Here is a 19,194-nt window from a genome sequence, read left to right as displayed (position 1 = left end):
CTTTGCCCCTAGGATGATCTTGGAGGGAAGAAACCCCCAAAACTAGGTGTCAGATTGGAAAATAACGCTGGAAACCAAAATCACAATCCTGCAGCCTGGGTGCTACTGCCCTGTGGCACAGCCCCTCGGATGTCCCCACGCTGGGGACACGGCTCTGCCAGGCGCCTCCGCCTTTACCATCAAGAAGGGTTGCAGTAACACCAGGAAACGGTCCATCTTGCTCCAGCCCTGCAGTTTGTGCATGGACGGACAGACAGACAGATGGATAAGGGACCGTTTCACGTGCCCGCTCCCAAGCAGCTCCCCACGTGCGGCTCTGCTTTTAAGATTGCTGCTTTTAACCAACGCTGCATTAATAAGAGGTGCCTGGGTGCAGCTGGCAGTGCCGGTGGCGCCGATGCCAGCCCTGAGCCGCTCTCCCGGCCCGCAGGACAGCAGGCAGTCACAACGCTGGGCTGGGAGCTGCCATCACCTGGGGACTGCCATGGGAGAAGGGCTCAGTCCAGGGACCATCGTTCCCTTCTTAACCTCCCCTACAAGCACTCGGTTAGAAAACAGCCTTATTTTGATGCCAATCCGTATTTCTGAGTGCCCTAATTACTAGACTGCTATGACACAAGAAGGACACAGAGCTCTTGGAGCGGGACCAGAGGAGGCCACAAAGAGCACCTCTGCTATGGAGACAGGCTGAGAGAGTTGGGGCTGTTCAGCCTGGAGAACAGGCTCCAGGAAGATCTTCCATTACCTAAAGGGGCTACAAGAAAGCTGGAGAGGGGCTTTGGACATGGGTGTGAGGTGATAGGACAAGGGGTGATGGCTTTAAACTGAAAGAGGGGAAATTTAGATCACATCTGAGGAAGAAACTCTTCCCTCTGAGGGTGGTGAGGCACTGGCACAGGTTGCCCAGAGAAGCTGCGAATGTCCCATCCCTGGAAGTGTTCAAGGCCAGGTTGGATGAGGCTTTGAGCAACTTGGTGTAGTGGGAGGTGTCTCTGCCCATGGCAGGGGTTTGGAACTGGATGATCTTGAAGGTCCCTCCCAACCCAAACTGTTCTATGATTCTATGACATGGATGTTCTTGTTGCCTTGCAGCAGCGTTTTGGAGACCTGGTCCCAGCCTTGGTCAGGCTGGTCACAGCCCCTCAGAGAGCTCAAGCTGCACCAACCTGCTTGGCCATGGCCCTCCCATGGGAAGCAGGCACAGCTGCTCCTCCCTCAGCTGCGGAAAGTAAAGCCATGAGCTGGATCTGGCCCCAGAGCGGGAAGCAAAGGGAAAGCCAGGGATAACGGCAGTGGGGAGTGGGGCAGGGTCCCAGTACCCCCCTCCCTACCAGCTCCCTGCTCTGCAGGAGATGGGGATCAAAATAATCCCTGTCACCTGGCTGCTCAGGTAATAAGGAAAACAGAGAATCACTTAATAAGGAAAAAAAGATCATAATAAAAATATCACCCAAGTAATACAACGGGACTTCAAGAGATGGAGGGGACGATATTCCTGTAAAGCTTTTAATCATTTATGGGCACGAAGAACAGTGACAGCGGATTTAGAAAAGGGGGGAAAAAAAGGGAGGGGAAAAAACTTCACGGCAAGCGCTAGGCTTACTCAAATCAAATTAAGACGTACGGCTTGGAGTTGTTTGTCTAATCGAAGGGAAAATAACCTTTAGGAAAACTGGGGTAAGCCATTCTTACAGCAGCTGGGGCCGGCGGCAGGGAGCGAGGTGGGTGGGGTGGGTGCAGAGCACCCTACCTCTCTTCCTATGGCAGAACGCACCCATCCTGCTGAAATCCCACCTGGGGGCTCATTTCCCCCTCCCAAACCACAGCAGGGAGTCAGCTCCAGCCCCATCCCCATCCCACCTCTGCACCCCGAGTCCCATCCCCGGGGGCGCAGGGTGACTGAGGGACCGTCACGCCGCTGTCACGGGGCCAAAGCAAACATTTGCAGATTGCTTTTATTTTTTTTTAATATTTAAAAAAAAAATATTTTATTTTGTAATTTTAGTATTATTTAATTATTTCTCCCCCATAAATGAGTCTCGCAGGGACGGGACAAGCAGCGTGGGGACGGCGGTGCCTCGCCGCAGCCCGCACGGGCCGTCGCCTGCTCGGCTCTTACGACACCTCCTTCCTCGCCTCCCTTTTACCATCCTGGGAAAGATCATAAATTTGGCCCCGGGGCAGTTTCACTTGTGAATCACCCGGGCTGCAGCAAAGGAAAAACCAGGCGCTCGGGGAGGCTCCCGCGCCCCTGCGGAAAAGGGTCCCCCAAACGCTGTGCCCGCAGCAAGCACAGCCCCTCTCTGTGCGCCCCGAACCGCTGCCGTGGGGCAGCACGTCTCCCCAAAATAAACATCCTCCAGCCCTGCGCGCCCGCGTCACTGTTTCCAAAGTGTTCAGAGCAAACAAAACGGTAAAAAAAAAAACCCCACCAAAACCAACTAACAACGACAACCCCTCCAAGGAAATTTCCAAGCAGAAGACTGGAGATTATATCCCTCAATTTATAACCAGGTTCAATTAGGAGAAATCGAGGAGAGCGAGCAGCTTGCATGGCACGGCCCCGGCATTGCCTGCCGGGCTGGGACTCAGTTGGTGGCACAGATGGGTGCTGGAAGCTCCTGGTGTTGGTTTTGGGATGGTAGAGCTTTCGTGCCCCTTCTCCTTCCTCATCTTACAGCACTCTCCAGCCCCACGCCACAACCAGAAGCTACAGCATCTCATTTATTAAGCCGAGCTGGTGTTTCCACAGTGCCATGGCGAAGCCTGGAGAAGGATCTTGCTGCCACCGCGTCCCCCTCGTCGTATATGAAAGTGTCACTTAGCGTAAACCCCCAAATCCCGTTCCCCAACAGAACCTGGGCACTCGCCCACGACTCACAAAACTAGGCTGAACTTCTCGCAGGCTCCCCCCATGCGCGCCGCTCCTCCGGGCCACTCCTGCCATCAGGAAAACAAAAAAGGCAATAACCCCTTTTTGGGAATTACCCAAAGCCAAACCCAGCGCAGAGCAGGAGATGCCGTGAGATGGGAACAGCCAAACGCCCAGGAGGGACTGCGGACATCCTGCCTCTGCTTCTCCGTAGATCGCTTTTGGACCAATCCTGGTTTTAAACCGAATTAGTGATTTTCTTTTAGTCCTTTTATTTTATTTTTTTTTTTTTCCTGCAGCATTACCGTATCTTAAAAACATAACCCTGTGTCCCTGGCGATTTCCACCTCCCGTAATGAGCACCCCAGATCACGCAAAACCACTGCAGGGCAAAGCATCTGACAGCCGGTGCCCCCACCCAAACCCACCAGTACCAGGTGGGCACAACGGCTTCCAGCACAGCCCTTCAGCCACCGACTGCATCCGAGGGCGGCAGGCTGGAGGACACCAGCTCCACCACAACACCAAGGAAACACCACCAGCACGCGTGCCAGGGTCTGACAGCAACAAGGGAGAAGCACGGAGAGCCCCAAACGGACGCTACCAGTGCTGCCTTCTCGCCCTACGGACATCGCAGTATCTCCACGGAAATCCCCCCTGCGTGCCTGCTGGGATGTTTATAAACCCTCCGACCGCATGGGCTGGCTCCTGGTTCAGGGAGCCAAACAGGAATTTAAATAAATGAGAGTTTTGACCGTTCAGCATGTTGGGGGAAAAGGAAGGTAGCAGGGGGGAAGGATCACCGATCCTGCCTGCAGCTCCACACAGGAGTGGCTGGAAATTATCCACTGATCCATTTCTTCAGGAAAATTCTGCCTGTTGCTTTCAGCAGTGCCAGTGAGCCTGTGGGAACCCAAGTGAGCCAGCCCCAATTCCAGCAAACCAGTACAAAATTACATCTATCAATATATATGGAATATAGACTACAGATATACATATATATATTAGAGGCAGGTCTTGAGATGGATTTTGGGCCAATTACCCTCCCGGGAAGAGGAGGGACAGCCGGGGGGAACCTTAGAGCAGGGCAAAGCGCTGCTGGGCGTGGAGGACTCTTAAAGGTGATATTTGGGCTTCTTGGCCACCCAAAATGCTCAACAAGCCACAGGATGTTGGATGCCATGTTCAGCTGCCTCCATCCCTCCGGGACCAAGGTGCAGGAGCAGCACCCATCTGGCAGGGGGGCACCCCCAGTGTGTGACCGTAACGATGAGCCACACGTAACGACCAGACGACAGTGATTTTCGTTGTATTTGGCTTTTACTCGAGGATGGCATATTTAAAAGGGATTTTTAAAAAATTACACCAGTGAGTGCTGGGATAGGATCCCTGCTCCGAGCGAGGGGACTGTCCCCCGTGTCCCTGCCAGGGACGTCGCTTTGGGGCAGGACCCACACTAAGGGTTACGTCACCGATGGGGAAGGGGCACCAGCTCGGAAGGTATTTCTCTGCCCGCCTCCATCTCAGGGACTTCTGAGGTCCCTTTTTTGGCAGGTGGCCGGTAGCGGCGAGGTGCCCGGCGAGCTGGAGTGGCTGGAACCAAAAACCCTGGAAACCACATCAACCGCGCGGGGCGAAAGCCAGAGGTTGGGACCAGGCTCGAATGTCAACTTGCGGGTTTTTTTCCTCATCACTTAAGCAAACACCGGAGCCGGCGGACGCGACCGAAGCCATCTGAGGCGCGGGAGCACCACGGCACGGCACCACGCTTGCCAAATAACCGGCCCGGCGATGTCGCCGTGGCGGTGGGGATTTCTGCTCCACACGGGCAACTGGCTGGCAGCGTGATGGCTTTAACCTGGCCAAACCCTAATCCCTTACGCCCAGTTCAGCACCGATCTCCGGCCCCCGTGGCCGCGTCCTCTCCATCCCCAGCCCCGGTGGGGCGAAGCCGCCCAACTCGTGCCAGGGCGGTTTATTGCTTCACAAACAGCGCTTCATCAGGCAATCGCTGAGCTGCGCGGTGGGCACCGATGCCAGCGGGACAGCAGATAACCGTGGTCTGAGGCAGAATGCCCAGAAATACCCAAAAAACACCCCAAAAAGCCCCCAGATCCCTGATCTCTGCCCCCGCTGCTGCAGGTGCCCCTGCAGTGCTGCCCTCCCGGTTTTTGGGGTAGCTCAGGTGCTGCCCCACTGATGCACCCGCCGTGAACAAGCACCCACTGAGGCCACATCTGCGTCTCCCAAAGGCGGGTGCCACCGCACCCCCAGCCCCATAACCTGCTGTGACTGCTGCCCCATAACCACCACCACATCTCTCCCCACACCCACAAATTCCCTTTTTTTTGCTGCGTTTCAAGCCAATACCTTTTTGCAGAAGCCTGAAAGCAGCAGAGCTGGGGGCAAACAGCCTTCGGCACGGTCCAGGGTACCCAAACGCTTGTGCCCATATCCCCACCATGCCGGCAGCCCTCACCATGCCAGGTCTGCTGGATTCCCCAAACCCTAAATTTCCCCCGCCCCTTCCAGTTGGGTAGCACCAGGCAGAAAAAGCTCCCACCACCAGATACCTCTTCCCCTCTTTTATTTTACCAACAAAACCCAGGACATCTGCTGGAAAAGCTCCTCACATACACACCAGCACCACCACAACACCCACCGGCATCGCCGCCTCAGCTCCGCTTTCCCGGATAATCCGGCGCCTGCCGCAGTTTAGTCCCGCTTATAAAAGAAGTAAAGAGCAAACCGAGGGCTCCCGCAGCGGGGACGTATCCGCAGCAGGAATTTAGCTTCCGCCACCCCTCCCGACCCAGGCTTTGCATTCTGCTGCCGCCCCGATTCTCCTAAGCCTGGCCCGGGCGCGCGTGCAAATACAATAGAGTAAAATTAGAGTAGGCTTCCGTCTAGAGCAAGGAGAGACGCATGAGGATCGAGTGCCCTTCAGAAGCTGCGTCTTCATCTCCCCCAGGATAAACACTTTCATGTCACGGCGGCTGCTGGGGGGGATGGCTCTGCCCGCAGAGCCCGAGCAGGGCGGCTTCCAGCTCCAGACAAGTTTCCATGCCGCGATCTCGCGGCAGGCAGGCACAGTGACTCTTGCTTCCAGCAACTGCCTCTTTGGTTATTAAAGAAAAAGAGAAAAAAACAAGAGGGAGGTAAAAAAAAAAAAAAGGAAGTGTTAGTGGGAGAGTTTCCACCGTGGCAGGGAAGGGATGCTGTGAGCATCGTTCAGGGAAAGCAGCTGCGGCTGAGCTGGATCCTGCCCCAGCAGCAAAGCTGGAGATGAGCTTTACAGTGGCGGATGGGTGAGCACAGGGACCTGGGTGCTCGCATGGCTCCTAGGGCTGAGCACCCATCCCCAGGGCAATGCCCAGCCTTAAATCCCATCCCACAGCACCGCAGCGGGGAGCTCAGCACCCCTTACCACACCGGCACTGTGACAGCCTGGACAAAACCCGGTGCTTCGCAGTTCCTAGAAGGAGAGGCGGGCAGCGAGGGCACAGATCCGGCATCCCACGCACCAGGGCTCGGGTTGCACTTCCCAGAAGCGGGCGGCCGTGGGAAGCCAAAATTAGCAGGCGCCTAATTCTGCCCCTCGGTACATCCCCTGCCCCTGCACCGCGGTGGCTGCTGGTTACCGCACGAAGATGCCGGCTACCCCTTGCCTGGAGAAAAAATGAGCTGAAATGAACCCAGAAGCCACAGGACAAGCTGCAAGGCAGGTCTTGGGGCTGCACCGACCTCGGTGCCCAGCCCCGTACCCCTCCGCGCCCCTCTATCGATACCCGGGTCCAACCCTGCACACCCGAGTGGGCGCTGGGGGGAAGGAAGGGAGATACAGTTTCCAGGCTCCGGTTCAGCGGCGCGTAAGCTAACGCCGGGGTTATTTAAAGCCCGAGTTTTAGCAGCGTTCAGCTACTGGTTGCGTGATCAGGATAAAAAATCGCAATCCTAATTCCTGGCCCCCCGGTGCCTATGGCAACTGGTATCCGTCTCCTTGGAAACTAATCTCGTGGTATTTGAACAATGTACCAAGGGCCTTTAATCTCCCAAACACTGTAAATCTTTATTCTAGCCTGCTCTCCTCCTACCCCAAGAGCCAAGATAAAAAGCCTGTTGTTTTCCCTGCAGTCACTGAGAGCCCAACTCCAATTTTATATGACACAGGCCCATGCTTTTGGGCTTTTTTGGCTTTTTTTTCCTTCCCTTTTTTAATTTTCCCCTTCTAAATTAAAGAGAAATCCCATGGGGACGATGCCCACAGGTGAATGCATTGCCCATAGGTGATGGTTTGCTTTCTCTGGATGGTCCATCACACCTGCCACCCCAGGCTGAGCACCCATTTTGCATCTGTCTAACTGAGTGCTGCTCCAGTTGTTAATAATAATAATAATTATTATTATTATTATGAATTATCTAGCAAAAAGTCCCCAAACCGCAAACATACAAAGACACAGACCCCAGACTGGGTGTGACGAGTCTGCAAGGGCTCCGCAGCAGCGGATCCACCCCAGTCCCCACCGCGGGAGCAGATGCTGGCAGGCACCTCGTCCTGCTCCTCGACACTCAATCTCAACGCTTTTTTCTTTTGTGAAGCTGCTGTTGATGGCACCGACCTCCCTCAGCTCCCAGGCAGGGCTGGGGTGGCCCCATTCTTCCCCTCCCCCAACCCCAGCCCACGGCCACCTCTGCTCATCACCTGCTTTCTGCTCTTCCCAGGTAATTACCTCTGCGTAAGGAGGTTTCTGACAGAGAGCCACTACCTAATCTCATTATGTTTTAATTTTACCTCTAATATTTCTCTCTGGTTACTGGTGTCTCAGTATCGAGTATTCTCCATGTCACAGGACGGGCTATTCACTAATCTCTGTCCTGACTCTCTGCCACATAAATAAGCTCAATAAAAAAATTAAACAGCTTTTGAAGGGGATGAGAGGAGGCTGGGAGATGGGAGCATCCCATGCCCAGAGCCTCCGCCTCCTGCCTGCTCCCTTCTCCCTCATTTTATTTTACAGGACGAGTCGGAAAGGCGACAGCAGGTCCCTGGCCCTCTGCTCTGGTCCCGCAGCGGGGAGCACACATGCCAAGAGCCAGGGCCGGCTGCACCTTGTTGCCTGCAGCTTCGATGCCTGCCTGGAATTGGGCATCCCGCGTGGGCAGGGGAATGTGGCACTGCCCAGGCACCAGCACCGCCAATGGAAGAGCCTTTGGCCAAGCCTGCACCCACCCCGGTGTGACCCTTTCAAGGGAGCCAGACAGATGCTGCCCATCCCAGCCAGCCAGGAGCCCCGTTCCTTCCAGAGCAGACTCTGGCCATGGCACCAGCCCTGAAACCTGCTGTTTCGCACGCCAACCCCACCATTACCACAAACCTCGCCATTACCGCGGCGCTATCAGGGCTCGGCATCACCGCCAGCTGCCAGACACAAACAGCCATGGGTGCCACACGGCCCCCACCCACCCGGGCAGACAGTAGCCCCTGCGGTGAGCCGGCACGCCAGGAGCCGCTGGGTCCGTCCAAGGATGGCTCTGGCTTCCCCGCACCCCGGAATCACGACCGGGGCTGCGACGCCGGGTCCTGCTGTGCTGCTCCTGCAGCCTTTGAGTGGCAGCTCCATGGCTGAGGGTGTCGCCAGGGGTCCCCAGTGGCTGACAGAGCCACGCACCCCCAGCTGAGGTGTCCCCACCAGTGTGACCATCCCCACAGCCCTCGAGGGGAGATTCACTGATGGCTAATATAGCTTGGGTGCGTGTCACAAAATTTGCCCCAGCCGTATTCACAGGGGCTTGGCTTTTATTAACGTGGTGCCCTGAGCACCGCGAGCCCGGCCAGGCTGGGTGGCAGCCAACTGGCAGGCAAGGGACAGACAGATGGATGGGGACAAACCCACACCCAGAGACAGTGATTACACACCCGCGGGTCCCAAATTGCCGATTCCCCAGCGACGCCTCCGCTCCTCAGGGCTGCGGAGCTGCCCGTGGGCACCAGTGCCTTCATCTGGGAAGGGCAACACAGCATCCCAGGGGGTCCTTGAAGGTGATGGAGTCCCGCCTCGCCCTCCCAAATTCGGGGTGGAGTGGGGATGGCGGCAGGCGCGGGGCGGAGGCGGCAGGCGCGGCTCTGATAGCCAGCGATTTGAGCCGTGACTCAATGGCGGCCCGCGCTGGCGTCGGGGCTGGCCCCGGGGAACCCTGCGAGGGCTGCCCAGGATCCAGCCCTTACACACAGTCGGGGCCTCTCCCAGATGCTTCTGCTTGGAGTCACCCCAGGATGAGATGACCTGGTCGCTGCCACCACCTCCCTCCTGGGACGCACCAGAACTTGGCCTCCAACGCGGTGGCCTGGGCCAGCATTTCCCCTCCCTGACCCCCCCGAAGCACACGAGCTCCTTCTTTCCCAGGGTAAAACTGGCCAAGGACCAGCTCCGGTCCCCATAACCTCGGGGGAACACCACCCCTCCCCAGCCTCGCTGGCAGGACGGTCCCACTCACCCATCCCACCGCCGACCAGCCCGGCCCTCGCGTCCCGCTCACCCCATTTCAGGGTGGTTTATCACGGCAAGTCGATCCACAGAGGTGCCCCCCAACACCTCAAGAAGGGGCTCCCAAAGACACTGATCTCCAGCGGTGCCGGCACCGCCACGACCGCGACACGGCACACGGCGCAGTCCGAGGTCTCACAGAAACACATGTTCCCCCCTTGCTAAATTCCAGCTTAATTCTCATTTCCATTGTGTTATGAAACACATTATCTGTTGAAACTAAGTCAACAGTTGTTTGCATTTACGTGTAAACACAGCGAATATTAGGAACGGGGCCAGCATGATATTTGCATACGAAATGCTGCCTGCGCTGCCCTCTCTCCCTGGCTCTTCTCCATCCCTGCAGTTAAAGACAGGGAGATGTGGGGAGATGGTGAAATCCAAGACCAGAATCAGCCCGAGAAGCAAAAACCCCTTGGTTTTTCCCCTCTAATTTTTTCTACAGCAGGAGACAAACCCACCCCTTTAAACCGACCGAACGCGGCGACACGCGCACCCCTTCATCTTGAGCCCAAACCGAAACCGCTTTAAATTCCCAATGATACGCATATCTTATCGGGCCTGCTTTGCATAGCGCATAAATATTTATTTGCTTTTAATCCTGCAAAGCAAACCTGCCTCGTGGCACATTTCCCTGCATCGGCAGCTCCGGCGCCCGACGAAGCGGCGTCCCAAATTCGGAGCCTGCTTTAGGGGTGAGGGCAAGAGAAAGAGGCACCCAAGAACCAGCACCTGCCACCTCCCGGGGTGCCTGGGGCAGGTTCAGGGGGTGCCAAGGCAGCTGTAGGGCACCCCGGCTCCGCATCACTGGGGAAAGCAAGAGCCTGGCTCAGGCGTCCCGTAAAAGACAGAAAATAAATACATGTCCGTTGTGGTCTGGGCATGGGAGGTGGCTCCACACTGATGGTGATGCTTCCAGGAGAGGTGATACCAGGGGGATGACTGGCCCCTCAAAAAAAAGAGATTTTTGGGGTTTAGCAAAGGGAGAGTACCTTGTCACAGGGAAGGGAGAGGGGACACAGTTTATTTTTGGGGCTCACAGCTTATTTTCGCATGTAAGCTTGTCGGGTTGAAAATGGAAACTCTCTGATGTCTTCATCCGTGCGGTGGGAAACGAGCGGCTGCACCACCGGGGACTGGCTCAAGCCCTCCATCACCCCAAATCAGGATCTCACCGAGCACGGACCTGTACCCCCAATCCCAGTCGAGACCCACACAGCCTTATACACCACAAAACTTGCAGAAACCGAAAAAAAAAAGAGAATTTTCAAATACCAAACCGCCCCAACACTGAAAGCCCCTAATACCTCTTGCTGCAGCCAGAAGGACGGGAAGCAGCGCACTCACCCGCATCCATGCCAGCTCCGCGCCGATCAAAGCATTCAGATCGGGACCCACGGAGCCTGAGACGGCGAATTAATTTCTTAATCAGTTCCCCTTAATGGGGTGGCAAGCAATTAAGCGAGGGGTGCCCTCCACCCAGCAGCGTGGGTGCTGAGCCCGGGGGAACTGGTGAGCTCTCGGCACGGCTCTTCGTGCCGCACGCAGCCACGGAGCGGGTAAACACGGAGCTACTTTATAATGGGCAAGTAAATATTTAAATAGGCGGGTTTATTTCGGCCGCTCTGCTGCTGTGCCTCATCCTCTGCGAAGATGCTGACCGGGTGGAGCCCAAAAACCTGATTAAAAGCAAAATGCTGGTTTTCCCCAAGATGAGAGAGAGCACCTTAACCTCTCCCCGAGGCCGGTGATTTGGGACTGGGAGGAGAAACCGCCCCGGCCACCCTACAAGAGGCTTTCCCTGGGCGCTGAGCGCGATCCTGCATCTCTCCAGCATCTTCAAGGAGCTTCTCGCACCACAAAATCGCAGCCCCTGGGATTCAGCACCCCCAAGGAGGGGTACCGCTCCATCCCCACAAAGGCCTCCCCCAGCCCCTGTGCCCATCGCTGTGCTGCCGGGGACACGAAGCCCCCCGAGAGGCATCCCGGCTCTCCCCAGCATCCATCCAGCTTCTCAAAACACCAAGGGCGATAGAGAGACTCAAGCAGAAAGCAAAATCAATACCGAGAAGGAAGGTTCTGGGCTTAAATGCCTTTCATAGCGCGGCTGGTGAAACACAGGTTAGGGAAGGAGGGGAGGGAAAGGACAGAAAACCCCTGGCAGACCCACAGCACACGGAGTTAAGGGGAACAGCGTTCGCTGTAGGGTTTGCCATAGGCATCACTGATGGTTTCCAGGTGGAGAGCACACAGGATGGGGGGTGTGCAGATCCAGCCCAGCACCCCAAGCCTGATCCAAACACAAGCCAAGAGTTACGGGGAGGAGGAAGAGGGAGAACTTGGCACCATGTCCTGGCTCCTACCCGAGTAACGCCAGTGTGCACCCCAGCTGCTGCTGTTTTCCTTTTGGGGGGTATGGAGCTGCGAGGAGGGGGCACACGGGGACTGTCAGCCAGTGCCAGGAGGGACCGCCACCCTGCCACCGCCCTGCTTGCCCACGGCCACAGCCCCGACAGGAGCCACTTCCCTTCCTGCTCTTCTGGTCCTGCGCCTCCGAAGGGCTGGATCCGGCTGCCAACAGGCATCGCCCTCGGCTTCCCTGACCCACTGGGGACAGCAACTGGGGGGGCCCCAGCAAAGCCCACCCGCCAGTCCGGCAGCAGATAAGACCCCCATGCCGTGGGACAGCTGGCATCCCAGAGCATCCTCAGCAGCGGCTACCCGCAGCAGAGACGACTCCGCATTATTTTTAATTATTGGATTTAAAATAAAGGATGCCTACGTGCTCCGGCGCATCGATGGCAACCCAGCACGATCCCAGCTGTTAAAAATAGCCCTTTCCAGGAGCGCGCTGCCAGCCGCCCACGGGCACCCTCGGCCCCGCGGGACATACGCGCACTCTCCGCTCCGTCCGTCAGCATCACTGCGCCGGGTCCATGGCGCGCCGGAAGGTCGGCAAGTGTGGAAATACACATCTTGCATACAGAAAAAAAAAATAAAATAAATCAATCGGGTGCCAAAAAATATTATTTAATGATCCCTGTGCTGCTAGGGGAGAAAGAAATAAATCGGGGGAAGGAAACACGTCGTTGATGAAGCCACAGCCCGAGCAGCCGGCTTCCAGGGAGCCTTTAAAGACAAGGATTTGTGCACTGCAAGGTGCGGAGCGGAGGCGAGCATCGCTCTCGCCGGCAGCCAGAGGAAACTTTTGCATCGCTGCGGCAGCGCCGGAGCCGGCTTTTATCATGGAGAGCCTCGTGCGCAGGCAGTGATAGGGCCGGATTTCGGCAGGTGTAATTCCCACGGAGATAAAGACCTCGCGTTTTTCAACAAGCGGCGGCATCGTACATAAATTACAACAGCAAACATGGGGAAACAAAGAGGTTTTCAAGACAGAGCGTAATCCTCGGAGGGGTGGCTCAGGGAAAGCCGGTGGCCGGCTGCGGGAAGACGATCGGGGAAGAGAAGAGGGGTTGATCTGGTGATCTCCCACCTCCCCATAAAGGAATAAACTTTTGGGCAGGTGGGGAAAAAAAAAAATCAACCCACTTGAACTATAAGTATTGGAGGGGTCCAGGATGAAGGTGGGATTGGATGTTGGGATGTGCCGCTGCTGCCGGCTCTTCCCTGCAGCAGGATCCAGCAAAGAGCCATGGGAAGGGTACGGGGCAGATGCCAGATCCATCCCGGAGCTGGGGCTTTGCCCCAGGAGGGCTGGGGATGCACCGCAGTGGGTGGCTCATCCCATGGGACTCTCAAGGCATGCACATCCCTCCTGTGTCTTTTTTTTTTTTTTCCCCTCCTCTCTTTTTAAATAAAATAAATAAATACAACCTGACACTAACGGCTTTCATAAATGTTTGATGCCCTGTTAGAGGTCGCCTGCCACCCACTCCCACCGCCGATCCACGTTAACAGCACACGGAGCACTCACTGTGAACCGTGCTGTTTCGTCGGGGCTGGGACGCCCAGCACGCTGCCTGGTCGGCCAGGAACCTCCTGGGGAAGCACTGGGAGAGGGTTGGCATGTGCCAGGCCAGCCGAGGGAGTGTTGGGCACCCGGTGAACCATCTCCTCCCCAGAAACCTGGAGCGAGCCCCAACTAACCCCCTGCTTTCCATGCAAGCCCCCAGCCGAGCTGCATGTGGGGCTTCATTTTGGGGGGTGTTTGCATTTCGGGGGGTGGGGGGGGCAAAAATACCAAGTAAATAGAGTGAAGCTGTAATTTCACTTCAGGGGTTTGTAGGCATTTCTCCCCAGAAAGACGAGATGAAATTGCAGCCCAGTGATGCCCCCGAAGGGTGCGGAACAATTTATTTTCAGTGATCCTCCTCTAATGAAGCTAATTTATAACCTTGTCAGAAGGCGCACGCGGACGTGGGGCACCGTCGCGGCTCCCTCCCCCCCCCCCCCGCCTGCATTTCCCGGGATGAAAACCTCCAACCCAAACCCCAGCCAGGATGTTTATTTAAGGCCCAAAACCCCAAAGGCACTTTAAACAAGCCGAGTTCCTCACATATTTTGCCGACCGAGCGCGATCCTTCCTGCCGCTGATTGCAAAAGGGCTTCCAGCGCCCAGGGGGGCTGCAGGGTGTCCCTGCTGTCACCGGGACAGGGCTGTCCCACTGCTCGGATGGCAGCAAGGATGATGCCACGGGACCCACGGACCTGGTGGCATCTTGGGGTGTCATCACAGACCAAAGCATCCCCACAGATCGGGGTCTCCGCAGCTCGGCAACGCGGTGACCCAGTTTTGGGGGGATTTGCCGATGACCCTAAAGCCCCACCACGATTGGAATGGGTCCTCACCACCTGGATGAGTTCAACAGCTCATTCCCCAGCTGGTTAAGAGGGAGGAAACTGTAAGAAAAAGCCCTTTCTCCATCTGCACCAATCACTCCGTTTGCTCCCAGGACATGCGGGACCAGCGGCGGACGCCAGGAAGGCGGCGCAGCAGGCAGCTCCCACCACGGCAGCGCTGGAGCAGACGGCGGATCGTAACATCGTTATATTTACCTAACGAGATTGCTTTATGGGAGCCCTCCAACAATAAAGCGAGAGCGTCTAAAGGCAGCAGCCAGCTCCTGGGCTTTGACACCCAGGTGCCAAAAATACATAGATATATTTTAAATCCATATATAAATCACAATTCCAGAAGTCAGGTTAATACATTGATTTATCTTTTTTCCCCCCCAAACTAAAGCACCCGTGACTCGTATGCACCATAAAAGATGTACAATTCAATGTTTTAAATCCTTCTGAGCACTGGGGAGCGGAGCTGCGGTAGTAATTCGGGTGATGCCACGGGCACACAGGGCTCGAACCCAAATCTACCCGGCCCAGGACACGCCACGGCTGTGCCAGAGACAGTGTTCTTCCGGGCAAGGAATGCTGCTCGCTCTTTGCACAGCAAACGGGGTCCCAGCCCGCTAAATACTAACGCAATACAAATAATAAAGGTAATTCCCGCATATTTAATCATTACCAGAGCTCTGGGTAGAAATGAAAATCAGGGCCCTGCTAATTAGGGAGTCATAATCCTGCCTTTCCGACAGGGTTTTCCAGCCCTGTCTCCTACCCTGCAAAGAAACAAGTAGAAAACCAACCCGATGGGGATGAGGGGATTCTGCCCCTCTGCTCTGCTCTGTGAGACCCCCCCTGCAGTGCTGTGTCCAGCCCTGGGGCCCTCAACACAAGAAGGACATGGAGTTGCTGGAGCGCATCCAGAGGATGCCACGAAGATAATCCAAGGGCTGGAGCACCTCTGCTATGGAGACAGGCTGAGAGAATTGGGGCTGTTCAGCCTGGAGAAGGCTCCGGGGAGACCTTCCAGCACCTTCCAGTACCTGAAGGGCCTACGGGAAAGCTGGAGAGGGACTTTTGACAAGGGCGTGTAGTGACAGGACAAAGGGCAATGGCTTTAAACTGACAGAGGGGAGATTTAGATGAGATCTAAGGAAGAAATTCTTCCCTCAGGGTGGTGAGGCACTGGCACAGGTTGCCCAGAGAAGTTGTGGCTGCCCCATCCCCAGAAGTGTTAAAGGCCGGGTTGGATGAGGCTTTGAGCAACGTGGTGTAGTGGAGGGTGTCCCTGCCCATGGCAGGGGGTTGGAACTAGATGATCTTTAAGGTCCCTCCCAACCCAAACCGTTCCATGATTCTATGAGTGTGACTTTGATGGGAGCCTCAGCTAGGTCCCAAAGCCCGATCACAGCAGGCACAGCCTCATCCTACTGATGCTGGGGGAGATACACCAAAACACCCATTCCGAGGGGCTCAGCACCAGTCCAGCCCCGAACACAAACCATCCTTTAGGGTCCCTTTTGGGAAGGTCCGAACAGCAGCATCCATCCAGGGAAAACCATACCACCGCCACAGAGTCTCTGCCCTGCAGCGGAGTAAGGAGCAGCAGCCCAGCAACTCCTCTTAAGCCTCATCCTCAATCTTTCGGCATCCAGGAGGCTCTCCCCGACAGCGGGCAGGGGAGGGCAGCGCCTGCCTTACCACCGCAGCTCCCAGGTGCCGTCATGGATGCGACGTGCCACGCGTGCTTCCAGTGTCAAGCCATCACAAAGTGGCCGGGCTTAATTTCAGGCACGAAGATTGCCACTAATTAGAAGCAGGACTGGGTTCGCATCTTTTGTCGGTGCATGCCAGCGCAAGGGGCTGTGCCCACCTCCAGGGAGCCACCTCCACCCCTGGCGCAATGGCCGGAGCCATCCCATCCGCCTGGAGCCAACCCTTTGGTGCCACCAGGCTGGAGCTCCAGCAGCAGATGAGGAACGTGGTGGCCTGTGCCCCAGGGCAAGGTCACCTTGCGCAGGCACTAAGGACCAGGTCGTTTCCAACGCAAACGGAGTTAGAGGCTGGATGCAAGCTCTGCCGAAACACAGGCAAAGCGAAAGCTTTGAGGTTTTGGGTTTTTTTCCATTATTTTTTTAGCAAAGCAGAAGAAAGCCAAGGGCTCCTCGAGGGCCTTGCCACTGGCGTGACCCGTGGCTGGGATCCCATGTGTCCATCCCTTGCCTCGGCCAGGGACGGGGCTTAGCTCCAACCTGCCAAACCCCTCTCCTCATGTACAAGGAATTCTCAGCCCTCCTTCAAACCAACCCATAAAGCTGCTGCTTATCAGGGCCCGGGCACCACAAGTTTCTCTCCGAAGTGTTCAAATCCCTCCAGCCTCCATCCACCCGTTACAGGGGGAGGTTTCTCCTCCATGAACATCAACCCCCCGAGCTAAGCAAGACACACAACCCCTGGCAGCAACCAGCACCTGCACCCACCACCGAAAAGTGCAAGAAAGAGTCGAAACCAAAAAAGTTACAAAATATCCTGCCCCCTGGTTCCCTCCTCACCATCTCTGAGGGATCTGTGCCTCAAAGCACCCTCTGAGCTCCCAAATTTTCCAGCAGCAGCTCGGCAGCAGGTCTGCAGTGCCCACCACAACCTTTTGCACCCATCCACTGGCACCCACTGCTGGAGGGCTCAGGGGTGCAGCACACCCCCCCATAGGGGATGTCACCTGTGGGCAGAGGATATTCGGGTTTATCCCCTTTCAAGCTTTGGGGACAGAGGTCCCAGACACGCCTGTGGGTACTGGATGACATGTGTCCAGGACAATTCCAGGGTCCCCATCAACCCCCCCGCGGGCGTTCACTCCTTCTGACGCTGTGGATTTAAAGAAAACGAAGACAGGGGCACCTCACCCCCCACGTGAGAGGTGGTGACCAGCTCCAAGGGGGGACGCCCCAGGACAGATCGACGACATCCATGCGGATGCGCGGCGGCAGAGCGACGCTCCTTGCTGCATCCCTGCTGGGGTTAATGCTGTCCTTAAACCAGCCAGACCAGCACGGAGCGGGGACAAGGCAACGCGAAGCGAGGAAACTCAAAGAGAAGCAGTCTGGGTGCAGGACGGCAAACCCCGCCTCGGCGCAGCTCTGCGGGAGAGGATTCGCGTCCCGAGTGCTTTTCTCCGTAGCATCCTACGGACAGGCGAGCCCCGCTGCCACCGGAGGTGACTCCCTCGGAAACCACCGCCAAAGCGTTTGCAAAGCGGCATTCGGCAGCGGCTCCCGAACCGAGACGAGACACGGCGGGTATTCCCGCAGCGGCTGCTTTGGATTTCTCCGGCACCCCACGGCAGGGCCCAGCTCCCACCTCCTCCCCCCACTGCCCAGACTCTCTGGACGTTTTTCTTTTGGGCTCGAAGGAAATTTGACCAACAGGGCTGCATCAAGAAACGAAGCATTGAACAAGTCGCTGAAAAACCCCCAAAGCCCCGATCCAGGCAGACCACCCGTCCCCGGCCACCCCCGAGGCTCCTGCAGCTTCCGCGCAGGCTGGGGGCTCCTGACCTCTTTTTCAAGACGATGCTTCAGGAGATTTAAATAAAACACGCCCGGCAAAGGGATCGGCTGCAATGGGGCAGAGCGAGGTCCTGGGGAGCCCTGCTGCAGTCTGCAAAGACCTGCTGCCCCCTCGGCAAACCCCAGCCACACTCTGCCCCCAGCATCCAGATGGGCACCAGAGGCCCTTCTCTCCAGCTTCCAGCTGGGCTCTTGCCAATAAATGAATCACTAAATACACTTTCAGCTCCTGGAGGATATCTCCATCCTTGGAAGGGGCTCCCAGTAGGTCCTGTTCTCTCCTCCTCCTGCTCTCGAGGAGAAGGCTTCTGGTGGTGGTAAACCCATCCCACGTGCCTCCAGCATCTACCTCACTCCCACCAAAGCCCCAGATGTTTGTCCTTGCTGATGAGGTGAAACACACGCAGACATGGCCGGAGGGTCTGGAACAGAGCGTGGGCACCAACACAGACCCTTGTCCACGTGTCCCCTTCCCCAAACCATCACCCACCACCTACACCCATCCTGGGAGCAGCAGTCCCCACCCACACCTCTCTACCATGAGCCACCACCACGTCTGCAAGCCACAGGCGTATGCAAAGGGATGCCGGCGGCACAGGGAATAACCGCGCCCATCGGCCAACGGGCAGGGCATGGCACCACTGCCCAAGCCAAGGGCAGCCAGAGCCCAGCCTGGGGGTCAGCCCCGTGGCGGGCGTGCGGCCGGAGACGAGCCTGGCTGAGTCCCTCCACATTCCTCCAGCCTGGCTGCCAGGGTGCAGCCACTGAAATTCCCAAAGGAAGTACAGGGCATTGATAATTGCCTAAAAAAATCTGAGCTATTTCCTGCGGGAGCAGCAGATGGGAATCCCCCATTAGCTCCAACGGCGAGAGGTCGCCTGGTTTGGTTTGGGATTTTGGGGTTTGGAGGGTTTTTCTCCTTCCTTTAAGCAGAGCATGGCTGAAGTCATATGTGACGCACATCACGCGGGACAGCCACGGCCCCAAAGCCCACCCTCCTTGTCACCTCCTGCTCCATGGAACATCCTGCCGGACACTGGCCTGCACCGTGCCGGGCTGCCAGCAAGGGCCCCGTATCTCTCGCCCGGGCTGGTAGGGCAAGTTGCTAAATCCATCCCTGAGCTGGTTCCTTCCCTCGCTTCCCGGCTTCCCGTTAGCAAACCCAAAGGAGCAGCGACCCGCGGCAGCGCCAGCAGCTCCTCTGCCAAGGCATGGAAGCCCTCCCAGGAGGGACAGTAGAGGGAAGCGGCAATGGCCACTGGCACACACCCCCTTCGTCACCCCCCCCCCAGATCCTGCGAGCGCCCACAAGAGCAGCTGCCCGACCCCGTCCCCTGCCCGCACCGAGTGGCGACACATCCCGGGCACGGCTCACCCTGAAAACGCAGCCTTGAGAGACGACACCAGC

The sequence above is a fragment of the Tauraco erythrolophus genome, chromosome 21 (genome assembly GCF_009769465.1).
Source record: "Tauraco erythrolophus isolate bTauEry1 chromosome 21, bTauEry1.pri, whole genome shotgun sequence".
In the NCBI taxonomy this organism is placed as follows: Eukaryota; Metazoa; Chordata; class Aves; order Musophagiformes; family Musophagidae; genus Tauraco; species Tauraco erythrolophus.
This window is presented reverse-complemented; position numbering follows the sequence as displayed.